Source organism: Protopterus annectens, chromosome 5.part0, assembly GCF_019279795.1.
Source record: "Protopterus annectens isolate FY-2018-M chromosome 5.part0, PAN1.0, whole genome shotgun sequence".
Lineage (NCBI taxonomy): Eukaryota > Metazoa > Chordata > Ceratodontiformes > Protopteridae > Protopterus > Protopterus annectens.
Window position 1 is genome coordinate 1,017,032,071 of NC_056735.1, and position 17,713 is coordinate 1,017,049,783.

Consider the following 17,713-nt stretch of genomic DNA (forward strand, 5'->3'; position numbering starts at 1 on the left):
GAAAAGAGCTTAGAAGATGTCAGGAGTACTAGGTTAAGGAGCTAATGCAGTATAGGGAGCTAGGGTGGGATGTACAATATGGTTATCTAGGAGTAGTACAGGAGCACAACCAATTGTTGGTGAGGTAATCCCTGAGGATCAACTTGAATTTGTGAGGTTATAGGTGTTTAGTATTTGTTGTGGGCAGAAATCCAGTTTTTGTATATTTTATTGGAGTAAAGAGACTCACCAAAGGTATTATTGACTTTAGAGACTTTTAGTAGCAATTTTTAAGAGGATCCTAGGGTTCTCCCATTGGTGTATGGTTGTACTAAATCTTTGAATGCTGCACAGTTTTCTAAATGGTAAACAATGGAGTGGCTGACAGTTAATTGGTTTAAGGAAAGTAAGTTGGGTAGTTCTATTCATTTTATCTCTCATAAAGCAGAGTAATGGTGCATTCTATTTTAAGATTCAGGGCAAATCTGGTTATTTTATTATAGCAGGCCTCTAATTTGGTTAAGTTAGATTTTCTGAGTTTAGTAAATATGGGAGAGGTGTATAGTAGGGTGGAGAGAAGATGTGTTCTGGTTATGGAATAGCTGGTGGTATTGGTGAGATAAGGCTTGCCTCTGTAGAGAGCTCCAAATTTAATGAGTACTTTTTTGATGGATGATGCTATCAAATCTTAAGGAGTTATCAACTGTGGACACAAGAAGTTTTGTTTGATTGACCTGTTCCATTCTGGTTTTGTTAGAGGAGGAGATAACAAAGGGGGTTGGTTTCCCTGTACTGGGTTTTTATGTAGACCATTATTTTTTTTTTGTTTGGGTTGAGCATTAGCTGGCAGTCTGAGAGATATTTTTTGATGTCTAGGAATGATTTTTGTGATTTTTTCAAGGAGGACTGGAAGGGATGGAGCTGAACATACAAGTGAAGAGTCATCAGCATATCGTATGATGGAGGCTAGGTTAGTAGAAGTGGAGGACTGACTCTTGAGGAACACCTATAGAGAAGGGAAGTAGAGGAGATAGTATGTTTTCTCACTTGACTGCTTGCTGTCAGTCAGGTAATTAACTATGGGACCAGGTTAGGGTAGTTTGGGACAGATTTAAGAATGCTAATTCATTAAGAAGATTTTGGTGAGAAACTGTGTTGAAAGATTTGGACATGTCAAGGAAAATAGATGAGACCATATGGCCATTGTTTCTGAGCTGGTTGATGAAGCTGATAAAGCTGATTAAGGCAACAATGGTGCTGTGTTTGGGTCTAAAACCATGTTGTGAGTTAGAGATGAGCTTGTTTCTTAGTATATAGTCTATGAATTGCTTGTGTATGCATTTTCAAGGATTCTGGCTAGTGGGAGGTATGGTAATGGGTCTGCAGCAAGATAAGTCTGTTGAGGAGCCACCTTTGTGCAAAGGGATGATATGAGAAATTTTCCAAAGCTTGGGAATGTATTGTTCAGAAATGGATTAATTGCTTAGGATGGAGATGGAATACAAGATAGTATCTGCTAACAGTTTGAGAAATTTGTTAGAGGGGAGGTCAGCAGCAAGGGATGTGGGCTTTAGTTTGTTTAGAAGTTGTTTGATGGTCTTGGTTTGGATTGGTTTGATAGAAGATAAATTAAGGCTGGGTCGGGATCATATATGAACTGATAGGGGAATATTGTTGTCATTTTTCATGAGGGATAGCATAGAGTTGATGAAGTGGGAATTAAATTGGGAGGCTGTGCTATCACAGGGATTTGTGGAGGTAGGAGATGGGGTGGTGGTTTGACCTGGACAGTTGTTTTATGGAACCCAAACTTTTAAGACATTATTTTGGTGTTTTTGTTGTATGGTGTTTTTGTTGTATTGTGGAATAGTGTGACATTTTATCATTTTTGAGCTACTTTGTGGTTAGGTTTCTCAATTTCTGATAGGCAAGTAGAGAGGCTTGGTTTCTAGCCACTTCATATTGGGACAAGGCTTTGTCTCACTGTTTGAGGAGTTGCTTGGTCTCCTTAGTTAGCCATAGTAGTTATTTTGATTTAATATGTATTTTTCTTAGTGGGGCAAGGTTGTCTAAAGTTTTGAGAAATGTTCTATTAAAGTGCTCAACTGCTGAATTGCATTATTTTAGGCGGGATTTGAAAATTTTGGGAAATAAGTTTCTTTTATTGCTGATATGTTTGAATATGATATATTTTTTTGGAGTGCAGGACTTATGCCTAAGGAGATAGGCAGGCATGTGATCACTCAGACTGTCTGCAAGGTAGCCAACATGTTAGTAGAGGTTGTGCTTATTTGTTAAGGTCAAGTCTAGGATAGAATGCTTATTACTGCTTTTGTCTACTGTAGTTGGGGATAATATAAGTTGCGAGAAACTATACAAGTTTATGAAGTTGGATAGATTTTCTGAAGAGCCGGTGTACCATTCGAAATTGAAATCTCCCATAATGATTTTTTTCTTAATTAAATGTGGAGGCTGTCCATCACAGAAAGTTTTCAATTGTGGGCTAATTGTTTCCTGGGAGTATATATGTTATAATTATTATTATGTTTTTTTGGAGTTAAGTTCAAGATGAGAAATAAGTATTTCTGAATCAGAGGGTTTGGGGGGGGTATGTATTTGAGAAGTACCAAGTTAAGTGTCTTTTGTACATAATGGCTATGCCACCACGACAATTATGTAATCTGTCACATTTGTGTATTTCACAGACTTGCATAATGATTTCCATATCTATTATGTGTTTTAGCCAAGTTTCTGATTGGATTACTACTAGATCAAGAGAGTAGAGTTAAGGGTCGTATGATATTCCTGAACTTTAATTAGGATGCTGCTAAGATTCATATTTAAGATTAGAAGATTAGAAGTATTTTGTGCCAGACTGGTGTTGCTATAAGTGAGTGTGTTGTTCAGTGAGTGAGAAGATTGCTGTGAAGTATGGGGGCCTGGGTTGGGATGTATGTTCCCAATTAGTATATGTTGAGTTAATTTATGCAGAATTAGGTATGAGATTTTAGGTAGTAGCTTAGATAGTTTATGGTGCAAGTATAGTGATACATGTGAATGGGTGTATTTGAAAGTAAATAGTTCTGTGATGGAGCTATTATGAAGGTGTGGTCATATGATAATACTAGTAAAGCAGGCAATGTGTGAAGTAGGGACAGGATTTGTTGATGACTGGATATATGAGATATTTTTTGATTGCGGTATAGGTTACCATGGTAAGTTATGATAAGTAAGATAAATAGTGATGTGTGTAGGAGTAGTCATAAATATAATGTTGAAGCAATGAGAGTGGGGGAAGGACTGAATTTAAGATGGGAGTTTGCTATAAGGTAGAGGTGAAGAGAAATCAGTCTGGGCATTGGTGTAGCAAATATGTTGATAAAGAAAAACATTATGATTTTTAATAGGTGATGGAGGTGTGGTTAATGGTTAACTATAAATGTAGAAGTAGTGGGGTGGGTGGGAATTGGGGGTAGGGGAGTGGAGTGGAGTGAGGCCAAGCAGAGCGATGGTGAATGGAGTGGGATAGACCCTGGCTGTGGTGTGTGAGAGAATGGAAACTAATCAGTGACTTTATAATACAGGTATGCTGGTTTATTTAGTGACTCAAACTTCTTCATAAGCTTTTCCATATATTTATCCAGTTAATTTATACACCCAGATAATCAAAAACATATGTAGAAAGCTTGAATATACATCAATATTTTTAGAGAGCAATACTAGAGGAGTGGAATTAGATTCTAGTTTTAGCAGTATAGACCATTTTTGTGGAGGAAACCTCATATGGATGGTTGAGGTATGCAGCTGTAACCCCTCATGGAGAGCTCATTGGTGCAGTGTTTGCTTAGATAAATACAGTAAAATTAAATATTTGTAAGCACTTATAATCTTATCAGTGCTGAGGCTGGGAGGTTAGTCACCTATATAAACTTGAGGTCTCTTCAGTTACCAGGCAGTATCTGAGGGAGTCCAGTATGGTTAAGAATGATTCTGTTGTTTGTCATGTTCTTAAAGAGGGGAGGGAGAGCTGGTCAACCCTGAGGAGAAGTTAAGTTTTCTCTGAGAAGACAAGAGTGAGTAGAATAACACATCATGTCCAGTATACCCAAACAGCATGAGTGAATAGGAAAAACAACATTTAAATAATTCTGTATAGCTACTTAAAGTGACAGGGAAAAAAACGTCTGGAAGCCCAAAAACATTTAAAGAGTAACAATTCAATTATTAGATTTTTTACTGAGATAAAAACATCAGTACAGCAGTTGAACTAATTTCTAACTCTACAGTTGCAAGTTATAGTGAAACAGCAGTAAAATAGATCTGTATTGCTATGTAAAGCATGGGGAAAGGAAAAGAAAAACCTCCTGTAGCCCAACAACATTTAAAGCCTAAAATAAAATTAATGGATTTTTTCACAGCATTAACAAATATCAGTATGAGTATGACCGCTGTTTTCTAACTCTACAGATGTAGCTGATCAATGAATCATAGTGCAACTAGTCTATGCAGCCCTCTACTGCATATTAATTGTATATATTAGTCATTTACCCGGAAAATACAGTTTTTGGATGGAAATGCTGAGCTATAATCAACATAGGTAGGATCAGGACAGTAACTTACTAACATAAGTAATGTAACTGTAATTTAGAATGTGAGTGAAGCAGTGCAGTTAGCATATATAGTTAGTTATTACAATATTGAAACAACATCAGTAATAATTGCAAATTACTGCTACCTGTGATTTTTCTAGTTGATATTCTATGTGGCCATGAAACAATACAGTGCGGTAAGATGAGAGCAAAGGTTTGAAACAAATTAGAACCTAAAGTTTGGTACAGTGTAACTGGTTAACACAGCACTCTTTTAAATGTATTAACTTGCTTGTTTCTAATCTCTAAATGCCATTGAAACAGCACAGATGGCACTATATACTCAAACTAACCACCGTTGGCTATGACAGTATTAGAGAATACAAATTAAAGTGGGTATGCACTAATGTAAAGATACTGAAAATTTATAATAATAATAATGCAAGGTTGAATTATTATACACTTACTCAGGGGAAGTTCCACTCCAAGGGAGTAAATCAGCTGCAGTGGGATTCAAAAATGGCTTCCACATTTTTATATAGATCAGCTAAGCCAATACAGTATGTGAGTTGGGAGGTGGAAGGGGTTATGAAACCAGAAAGGAATGCATAACCAATAGCTTTTCAATCTGTTGACCCTGGTCGTGGTGTGCAAGAGAATGGAAACAAGTAAGTGACTCTGTAATACAGGTATGCTGGTTTATTCAGTGACTCAAATTTCTTCATAAGCTTTAGAGTATATTTAGCCAGTTAATTTATACCCTCAGATAATTTCTAGTGTTAAGTGGGTTGAGGACCCAACCTACCCCAACCTATGCCAGTGACCCATGATAATGGTGGAAGCAGTGTATGTGCCCCTATTTGACAGTGTGTGCCTGCCACAAAGCCAAGCAGCCCTGTGTCAGTAAGCTACTAGCCAGCCGGTGTCCAGTTGCCCAGCTTGGGTTACCTGAGACAGTTCTGTTGAATGAAAGCTGGATGTAAAACCAGTCAACCTGCTAAATATGAACTGAGAATTGCTACACTCAATGTAAGTTCACTGAAAGGACAGAGCTTGGAAGTGGGTGACAGGATGGTAAGTAGGATGCTTGATATCCTATGTATCCAGAAGACAAGATGAAAGGGTAGTGCAACAAAGCCACTTGGCTTGGGATCCAGGGTCTACTACTTGGCTTGAGATCCAGAGTCAGGAGGAGGAGGAAAGCCATGGGAATTATAGTGAGGGAGAGGCTTCAAAAGACATTGAGGGATGTCATCATAATTAGTGACAGACTTATGGCAATAAGAATCTAGCCTAATGATAGTGGAGTAATCATGCTCTCAGCCTATCCCGCACAGCAAGTTGTGATAGCGAAAAGAAGAATACATTCAGACACAAATTACGGGACCTAATAGATAAAGCAGGATAACATGAATTGGCATTGATACTGGGTGACTTGAATGCATATATTGGGACAGACAGAACAGGATATGAGGACTGCATGGGTCCACATAGGTGGGGCAAATGGAATAAAGAAGATGCCATTCTAGACTTCTCTTTGGCAAATAGCTTGAAAGTAGCCAACACATGCTTCAGAAAGAGAGACAGTCACAAGATCACATACAAGAGTGGTCAGCATGCAACTCAAGTAGACTTCCTCCTAGTAAGGAAAGGGCACAGGGTATAATCAACAACTGCAATTTCATCCTCAGTGAAACAGTCAGCCCACAGCATAAACCAATATTTGCCACACTCAGCTACAAGCAGTGGTCAAAGAAGGCTCTAGGGTAAACAGATACCAAGCTGAAGACCTGCAAGTTGACTGGATAGAAATCACAACAGTTTGAGGAATTACTCAGGGTTCTAGTTCCTCAGGAAGAAGAGGATGAGGAAATAGGTGGAGATGATGAAGAATGGCAGTACTTCAAAGCAGTATTTGTGAGGACTGCAGAACAGATATGAGGCTGAGCAAGGTATGGAAATAAGGTACATAAGGAAAGTTAGTGGCAGAATGCAGAAGTCCAGGAAGTCATCAACAGAAAGAAAGAATGCAAGAAAAAGTGAGAGACAGAAAAGATGGACCAAGTAAGGAAGAAATACTGGTTAGCTAACAAAGAAAGGAGTTGCAATAGCAAAGAACAAGGCATCAGTGTCAGCTTCTGGAAAGTAAGTCAGTATATGGCAAAAAAAAAAAAACTACATCAAATTGCAAGGCAAAGACATAAAGATAAAGATCAGCAGACACCCTTCCTAAGGGATACTAGCAACAACCTCCTCACTAGTCCACAGGACATCAAAGGCAGATGGAATGATTATTTCCAGTAGCTTCTGAATGAAGAAAACCCCACAAAAGCTGTATTGCTACAAACACAAACTACAATGAGAGAAGGGGAGGATCCCACGATAGAAGAAGTAAGAATAACACTAAGGATAATGAAGTCAGGGAAAGTAGCAGGCTCAGATGATGTCACAGCAGATATGATAAAGTTGCTGCATGAAATAGAGGAGAAATGGCTCCTGATTGTATTCAAAGCAGTGTGGAGAGAAAGGCATATCCCAGATGACTGGAGAGTAAGCATACTAGTGTGAGTGTTAAAGAACAAAGGGGATATTCACAACCATGGGCATCACAGAGGTATCAAACTCTGGTCACATGGCATGAAATTTCTGGACAGGGTGATTGAAAATGGATATGCAAAGAAGTAGAAAGTAAGATGGGAGATAAGCAATTCAGATTCAGATCAAGATTCAGTGTTTGCCATGAGGCAGATGGTGGAAAAGTAGCTACAGATGAGGAAAGAGTCCAACTGGGCATTCCTAAACTTGGAGAAAGCATGTGACTATGCCCCAGGAAAGCTGATATGGGCAGTCCTGCAGTGGTATGAAGTCTTAGAAACATTGGCAGAATTAGTTCTGGCTATGTAGAAGGACCCATTTACTCAAGTACGAATAGTGTTTGGTCTCACAGAGGGGTTCCCAATGGGAGTGGGTGTGCACCATGGTTCACCTCTGAGCCCACTTCTGTTCATACTGGTGTTTGACTATATTAGCAAACAGATCGAAGGGGATGACAAATCAACAAAGTTGCTGTATGCAGATGATGTACCATTACAGGCAGACTCTGAGCAAGAAGTTTGGGAAAGGATGGGAAAATAAAATGAAAAACTGAAGGCACATGGGGTGCAAGTGAGTACAGATAAGACAGTTATAATGGCAGCAAAGGTGTAATGGCAGCAAAAGGTGGAGTTTATAAGAAGCTGAAAGTTGAGATAGAAGGGAAAATAATGGAACAGGTTAACAGCTTCAAGTGTCTGGGAGAGGTGGTTGAGGAGAATGGAAATCTGCATAAGGAGGTCAAAGTTAGAATCAGAGAGGCTGCAGCCAACTGATGCAGAGTATCAGCTGTAGTATATGACAGAAGAGTGCCAAAGAACCTCCAATGTAAGGTGTACAAAACAATGGTATAAACAGTGCTACTGCTATGGTACAAAAACCTGGACAGTAAAGGCATATCAGCTGAGAAAGCTAGAGATGATGGAGATGAAATGCCTGAAGCAGGTAGTAGGATGCACTATATAGGACAGATGAAGAAAACAGAATGTAAGAGCAGAAGTCAAAGTAGCTCCATTTGCAAAGGTCAAAGAAAACAGATTATGGTGCTTCAGGCACATGTGCAGAAAAGCAGAAGATAATCGGGTGAAAAAGATTTGGGATATACACCAAATACTATTCTCTCCCACATCATGAGTAAATTTAAAAAAAATGGTGGTGCTATTAATGTGATCTAGGAAAACAGGAATCTTATTAGTGTTATCCTTCTATGCTATAAAGATGTCATTCAGGTACCTCATATAAAAAAAAATCAATGTCTGGTAAAAGGAAGATATAACTGTTTAACTAAATGTGTTGTTTATTTAGCCTTGTGCCAGGGCGGCCATGGTGGTGCAGTGGTTAGCATTGCCACCTCACAGCAAGAGGTTCTCTGGTTCGATCCTCAGCTGGGGTGCCTTCTGTACAGGGTCTGCATATCCTCCCTGTGGTTGTGTGGGTTTCCTCTGGGTGCTCCGGTTTCCTCCCAAAGAAATGCTGTAGGTGGATTGGGCACTCTAAATTGGCCCTAGGAGTGAGTGTGTGTGCCTTCTGTGGAAGGTTGGATGCTGGGCTGGCAACTTGACACCGTAAAACTCCACTGCCAATCATGAGCAGACAGGTGATCCGCTGTGGCGATCCCTAACCAGGAAAAAGCCGAAAAAAGAAGATTTAGCCTTGTGCCAGAGCTATTCTGGACTCTATGTAGGAAAACAGAGCACACGTTAAAAGAATGAATATATTAACACCTTTATGAAATTAGGAAGAAAAGTAACAAAAACACTTTATCAAAACATATCAACTGCCTAGGTCATGAGGTTAAATCTGTGGTGCTAGAACAATTAAATGTGAACCCAAGGAGGGGACCACGGGGTCTGCTATTAGTAAAGAAAGAGCTGTACTGGCAGTTAGGACTTAATGCAGGCAGTATCACAGGGATCAATGAAGTTTCATCTATTGTTTAATTTAAGAAAGCTTTTACGATTTTTATTATTTTTTCATTACATGATTTTATGTTTGAATTTTGAATGTTTATTCAGTTTGGAAATTGTCACACATATTTTTTAGGGATGGTTTTAACATAACATTACAGTGTCACTTTAAGAAATGAACTTCAGGAAGTCTTGTGATTGTTCCCTAGCTTTTAAATTTCCTGTATTTGTTACCTTGCAACATCTGATGAAATATTTTATGATAGTCAAGATGAAAGTACTTATTTGTTTTATAAAATAAATGGTGTGTGTTTGCAATAACCTACATGCATCTGTGTATCATTTTATTTATTGCTTTGTTTTTTTTTTTTTTTTCGGCTGTTTCATCAACAATACAATGATGTTGTAAAGCCAAATGGACCAAATGAAGTGTGCCTAGAAGACAATCCCGGATTCTGCAAGCACTGCATGGTGTGCAGGACTAGTGCAGGAACTCCAGCAGGCAATATGTCTGCCGTGCGATTCAGGAATAACCTGTAGGGATGTGCACAAGCACTTCTGCAATAGTCCTGCATGGACTCAGTCCCTGTATGCAAATGACCCAATTTGAGGAGAAATCCATGCAAATGAGGTGAATTTGCAATCCAGGAAGTTGAAAACAGGCCGTACAGGACTAGTGTAATCTGTAGAAATGTACTCTGCCAGTAATGGAGTACATTTCTGCAAATTACAAAACGAAGCCATGACAGCTCCAAATAAAGGCAGGATATCATGTAGAAAGCATGCCAATGGTGAACTATAAGGCCACTGGCATGGAAAACACTTGCAAAATTTTAAAAAATCAACTTTTATTTTTTTTTTAGCCGATCTCGGCTGTTTAAGCATAGGGCAGTGGCACACAAACAGGAGCATACGGAAAATAAGAAAAAAAATAAAGTAAGCATTCTAACTAAAATCACTATCTTGCCATTATACTCAATGGCAGGCAGAAGACAACATGGCCAGTGAATAGTGGTTGCTAAGGGGGGAGGCTCAGTGTGGGACATGTAACTATGCATTAGCAGGCAATCCTATGCAAATAAGGGGAATGATACTGAATCCCAGATTTCCCCTGCATGCTAGTCAGCACCCAACAGTGTAAGAGCAGGAATAGCTTGGTGCAAGCCTAGGAGTTAACTGACATCATAGGTGTGTGTGTCAGGCATAATGTAAGTGGATTGGAGCCATGTGGCTTGGGTTTGCTCCTAGCTTAGTAGAGCTAAGCAAGGGAGTGTGTCTGAGGCTGCCTAGCACTATTTACATTGCCTAAGCCGGTGTTTGCACAGCGCACTGGGTTTTAAAGGGAAAAAAAAAGTAAGCCAGGAAATAGCAGCTCTATGCACATTTAAGCACTGTGTTTGTGCTACACACCCCCAGGCTTAAACAGGAAGGCAATAGGAAGGGAAAACAGCAATAGGAAGGTAATCTAGGAGAACTAGCATAGCTGGCAGGTGAAATGTATCAGACTCAGCCAGTTACACAGGCAGCAGTCCAGCCCAGCCCAGAACACTACTATAAACTATGCAAACACCTTTCCCTCTGGTTTATCCAATACTCTACACCACCGGTGTATGCAAGCGGGGAAATTTTAACAAACAAAACAACAAAATGATAGGGGCTGCAATAGCTATAATACAACAACATGTGGAAGAGGCTGAGGGTGGTGAGGATGTGAATGCTGTCGACCAACCCACAGTGAGCAGACAGAGAAGAGTGTAGAGACCCAGGGTAACCTACCAGGGGCTACATGAGATGCAGATAGTGGAGCACTATAAGGTGGAAAGGGACCTCTTACAGCAAATTGTTGAGCTGTGCCAGCCATGCCTGACACACAGAGCTAACAGAGGGGAACCCATCCCAGTGGATACCAAGGTATATGTAGGCCTAAGAATACTAGCTGCAAGTACCTTCCAAAGGCCAACTGGGGATATGATGGGGATCTCACAGGCATCAGCATCTAGGGTACTTCACCAGTTCCTGGATGCCATGTCAGCACATGCCAGTGAGCATGTATATTTCCCCAACACCTGTGAGACGTTGGCCAGCAATACACAACTGTTCCACCAAATAACAGAATACTCTGAGGTAGGGGGTGCTATAGACTTCATGCACATATGCATCAAAGCACCACCCAGTGAGCGTGGTAGGGTCTACATCAACCGCAAGGGCTTCCTCTCCATCAACTGCCAGGTCATGTGTGATACCCAAGGCATAATAATGAATGTGTGTGCTGGCTGCCCTGGAAGCTATCACGATTCCCACATCTGGCATCTAACGCAGCTGTACCAGAGATTTCCCAATGGGGACATCCCTTACGGTCACCTAGTGGAGGATGCTGGTTATGCACTGGAGCCGTGGCTGATGACACCCTTTAGAAATGCACACACACCCAAACAAGAACTCCATAATGAGGCACATGCACACACCAAAATCATAATAGTGCATGTGTTTGGGATGCTCAAGTCATGGTTCTGATGCCTGGATACATCCAGTGGAGCCTTTCTGTACTCACCAGCTACATGTACCCAAATTGTCATCGTATGTGCCATGCTACACAATATGATCCTGCAGAAACAACTTCAGCAGGAACAGCACGGGCCAGGGCCACACAGCCCCCCACCATTGCCACGGCCTGCACAGGCACAGAGTGACTCAGAGGAGGAACAACCTTAGCCTGCCAAAGTAGGCAGAAGGAGGCATGCCCAGTATGCCCTGGCCTTGGCAAAGAAGCAATGCATAGCACATACACTGACACAGGAGGGACCCAGGAAACGACACCTCTCTCTGTCTCACACAGACAGTAAAAGGGATACCAAACATGACACTACCTGAGCTCAACCATGTGTAGGGAGTGTACTATGTGCATCCGACATAGGCAGCCCTGCAGCACCACCCTCAATACTGGCAGACACACAAGGTAAGTCACTCAACCTACCAATTGCCAAATGGAGTAGTATGTGTTGTTACCTGTATCTATGGTATGGATGTGAACATGCAAGGGAAGCGGGTGGCTGAATGGTATGCCAGCAGATAGTAGACACCAATAGTGGCACCATGAGATCTGTAACAAATACTGGTCTCACCATAGTAGCCAGGACTACTCAGAGCGACAAAACCCACTGCAGGAAATGTGCTGGGCCACATGTATGTCCATATGACTCACACATACCAGTCAGAGAGGTTCACATACCCAACAACAGTCTCAACCAGCAGGACAAGTGTAGACAAACACAAACAAAGGCTGTCCTATGGACTCTGAATGATGCCTATGGGTAACCCCCCCCCAAGCCTACACAGACAGACTACAGCAGGTCAGACAGTGGGATGTTATTTCTGAAGGGTAGGAAGTCAGAAACTAATATGTAGGTCAATCAAACCAAAGACTTGTAGTACACTGATATGCCTCTAGTCAGCATGATAAGTTAGAATATAGAATTAAATGGAGTACCTGAAATACCAGTACAGTCATACAAATGTGTACAAGTGTCAGGTGTGCCCCCCCAATTTTATGTAGAAATGTAGAAACAGTCAAGTGTGCCCCCCAATCCTGTGTAGAAATGTAGAAACAGTCAGGTGTGCCCTCCCAATCCTGTGTAGAAATGTAGAAATAGTCAGGTGTGCCCCCCTAATTCTGTGTAGATATGTAGAAACAGTCAGGTGTGCCACTAAGCCTATGTAGGAATGTAGTAATAGTCAGGTGTGCCCCCCCAGTCCTATGTAGAAATGTAGAAACAGTCAGGTGTGCCCCCCAAAACCCTATGTGGAAATGTAGTAACATGCATGTATATGTAGTTATAATACCAGTGGTGCACAGATGCCCAGAGGTGGCCAAGTTAGCAGGATAGATTGTAGCATTTGCACAATATGCAGGTATGGGTGTGTTAGGTTGGTGTGTGTTTCATATTGTGTGAGAGTGGTCATTATGTATGCATGTTGAGGTAAGACCTGGTGGTCATTGCCTACTACTGCTGATGACAGGGCCAAGTCCTTGCAACTGCAGTGCCAAAGACAATTCCCACCAGTATAACACATGCTAGCAGTAAGTCATTGTAAATGTATGGTGGTAATATGTGTCACCATCTGAAAGCTTGACATGGTATGGCTGTTGGGCTAGATATGCAAGCAGTACACAGGGGAAAGTACCCAAGACATACAGTCTATATTGTGTAAGTGTGAAATGGACACATCCTTGGAATTGTCATACAGGTATGCATCACATTATCTGGTCTTGTAGTAGGGGATACCGGTGTTGTCTGCCCAAACACTTGCAGATCACAAAGGAGTTAGGACTGATGTATTGGGAAACAGCTGATGTACCTGCACATGCCAGCATAACTAGAATGCCCCATGCATATCTGTGTGTCAGATGCAAGAAGTGTCCATAGCACACATGCACCCAGCTCACGCAAACACCACCCACAGGTACCTCTCTGGTCATAACCCTGCTATGGGGAAGGGTTCAATATGACCCCATCTGTACATGGCAATAACGAAAGAATGCAGCATGCAGTGCAGTTGTCCCGTGTAGGTGTGTCCCCAGCCAAAGGTAGTATGCTGCCAGCATCCACACCACCTGATCAAGAATGATAGAAGGTATTGGCATGAACACCTAGCACACCTACCCTGTCATCCCAGGGGAATATACTCTATGGTGGTCTGAGACTGTAGGACTGACAGAATGCAACGGCCTGCCACATCTGGCCCGCATCAACACAAAATGGCCCACAGGCCTCTGCCAAAGACCTGTGTCTCACACGTACTGCTAGTGCATGTTATGTCATGGACACCCAAATAACAACATACATTCCACATAAGCCATATGTAAGGCCATGTGGACAAACCACAGTAACATGTCTACCAGGTCCCACTGCATGAACTGTGGACCAACACCAAAACACAGCTGTGATGGGGTGATAACCTTAGAGAAAGTATCAGAGAATGTATGCATAATGTATGGAAGAGGATAGAATAACAGAGGGGGGATGGGAGCATGGGCAGCATGGAATATACAAGGTCTGACACAAAGCTGTGTGTGCACACACTATCCCTGGCTGCAAACACATAAATGGGTGGCTACATACCTGCCCGCACACTACAATACTGGAAATGTCCTGACTCATGGCCCCTGCCTCTGGGCAACCTGTACAAATCTGTACAGCTGTGAGGTATTGCCACAGCAAGATAAGGCCATACTGTCATGTCGATGGATGTACAAGTATGGGATCCTCTGCCAGCACTGCACCAAGGTGCTGAACTGGATGAACAGAGCCAGCAGCAAGTGTCTACAGCTCTCCCTCCAGAATGGCATAACTCACCAGGAATATGTAGGCATCTGCCCACAATACCAGACACAGATGTAGTCACGCTTGTCCTCAAGACATTACTGTGAACAAGAATGTCCACCTGACAGTAAATGAGGAAAGAAAACATCGCAGTGTATAACAGTACTCATGTCTGAATATCTCTGCTAATAGCAGTACCATGTAGCTGAATCAGCACAGACACAATCACCTACAGTGCACACTATCCCCTGCACAGTTTGTCCACATATTGCCAAATGATTGATAGAAGCCCTGCAGAAACAGTTTGCTACTTGTAGGTGTACAACACAAAGGTCTGCACTGGAGTACAAACTACATGGAATTGATCCACACATTCAATACATAAGGGCATACTGGGCATGCTCACACACTTAAACAAATGAAGCCCATATCTGCAAACAACAGTGGACCATACATATCTGACAGCTGTAGATGTTAGTGCATACACTCCTCAGTATGCACCAGTCAAGCTTTGCACACACAGTGGACAGGAATACAGACATATATCTAAGGACAACACAATATAATAAGCCAAAGGTAGAAGTACATAAATGTGTGGAAGAGACTAACTGTGACAAGGAGCCATCCATTATGAGGTCTATCTCACCCAGCACACAGCCAAATGGCTACAGCCACATGAGGTGTAAACGCCACTCACTGTAGATATTAGCCACTGGTATCCATCAGCATTACAGACTATGTGGTGCAAGTGCTAGCTGTACAACATGACTGTACAAGGAAGTTGTCATCTAGCAGCTGTATACACGTACCTGTGGAATATAACCCTGCGTGTACCTGCATGTGGTGTGTCAACCTCTAGATGAATGGGTTATGGCCCATGCACACACACTGCCCTCCACATAGCCCTACTATGACAAGCTTGCTGAGGTCATCCACTTTGAAATACACCATTGGGAAAGATGTAGCCCAGTAATCTCTGTGGTGCATCCTATAAGTGAGTACTGCTGTAGTGTGATAAACTTGTTAGGTTGGAGTTTTAATTCCAGACATGGCACCTGTGTGTGTGTCTCTCTGTCTGTGTAGAGAGCGATGCTTTTTAGGCTAGTCACACTCACTACAATTCAAATGCCCAACTTTGGCAAGGCTGCTGATGTCATTCACTGTGGAATACTCCTTTGGGAAAGGTATATCTCAGTAATCTCCATGGTGTGTCCTGTAACTGCGTACTGCTGTAGTGTCATAAACTAGTTAGGTAGGAGTTTGAATATCAGATATGGCAACTGTGTATGTGTCTCTGTGCAGAGAGCAATGCTTTTTAGGCTAGCCACACTCAGTACATTACAAATGCCCTACTTTGGCAAGACTGCTGATGTCATTCACTGTGGAATACACCTTTGGGAAAAAATATAGCCCAATAATCGCCATGGTGCATCCTATAACTGCATACTGCTATAGTGTGATAAACTAGTTATGTAGGAGTTCTAATCCCAGATATGACAACTGTGTGTGCATGTCTGTGTAGAGTGCAATGCTTTTAGGCTAGTCACGCTCACTACAATTAAAATGCCCTACTTTGGCAAGGCTGCTGATGTCATTCACTGTGACATACACCTTTGGGAAAGATGTAGACTAGTAATCTCCATGGTGCATCCTGTAACTGTATATTGCTGTAGTATGATAAACTAGTTAGGTAGAAGATCTAATCCCAAACATGGCAACTGTGTGTGTTTGTGTGTGTCCCGGTCTGTCTAGGGAAAAATGCATTTTAGGCTAGTCACACTCACTACAACTCAAATGCCCTACTATGGCAAGGCTACTGATGTCATTCACTGTGAAATACACCTTTGAGGAAGGAGTACTACAGTAATCCCTGTGGTATGTCCTATTACAGTGTAATGCTGTAGTGTGATATAGAACTCTGGTAGGGCTTCTATTTATACACATGGCAGATGTGGATATTTGTGTGTGTGTTTCTATGTCTGGGTAGCGAGCAATGCTTTCTAGGCTAGTCACACTCATTACAATTCAAATGCCCTACTTTGGCAAGCCTGCTGATGTCATTCACTGTGAAATGCACCTTTGGGGAAGGAGTACTCCAGTAATCTCTGTGGAATGTCCTATAACAACATAGTGTGGTATAGAACTCTGGTAGGGGTTCTTTTCCCACGCATGGCAGGTGTGGATGTTTGTGTGTGTATTTATATGTCTGTGTAGGGAGCAATGCTTTTTAGGCTAGTCGCACTCACTACAATTCAAATGCCCTACTTTGACAAGCCTGCTGATGTCATTCACTGTGAAATATACCTTTGGGGAAGGAGTACTCCAGTAATCTCCATGGTGCTTCCTATAACTGTGTAGTGCTGTAGTGTAATAAACTAGTTAGGTAAGAGTTCTAATCCCAGACATGGCATGTGTGTGTGTCTGTGTTTATCATTCATATCCTGTGTGGCGGTGGCTGTGAGTGTGTAACAACTGGACTCAAAGTGGAGCAGGTTTTGCAAATTTCTTATTTGGTGGCCCTAGTATACGTCCCAATGTCCACCTTACAGGCCTTGCATTACTGAGAGAACACTCTCAGCCCATGTCTCACACACACACACACACACACACACACACACACACACACACACACACACACACACACACACACACACACACACTTGCCTAGGCAACAGCTGCTATGTTGGTAGTACCCTGCATATTGCCTACTGATAGTAACCATGGTGTGATTGCAGTGGCCTACAGAGGGCATGGCACCCTGTCCATCAGTCCAATAGGCATGTACATGAAGACAAGGTACCTTCCCTATGTTCCCGACTGGATACCTGCAACACCTGTGGTGCCATCAAATGTGACCCACAAAGGACATACCATGTCTTAAACACATGCCCTGTATGGACAGATGCCACTGACACCAGGGAATACCTGTATCAATCTATCAATGGAGGTGCAGGGTCAACCTGCTGTCCATTACCAGTTTCCTCCACATGAGGCCAGGACTGGCACATCTAATGATAACAATCAGTGTACACAGCATAGGCCAGATACCCCAGGTACAGTTCCACATTTCACTGTACATGCATGTGGGATGTGTGCATTTTATTCCTACAGTGAAGGGTGATCTAGTGACTGCACTCACAGACCTTAAGATTTTCATTAGAAATGTAAATTTAAGGTTTTGTTTGGTAACTCTGTCATTAATGGAGTTTCATGTAAATGGCGTAGTACCTTTATACCTTCTAGTATGCCTGTGGTTACAGCATTTCATGATTTGTGTGAGAGGGAATTAAGAATGTTGTATTCCTGTGGATTTGATTCAGCATTT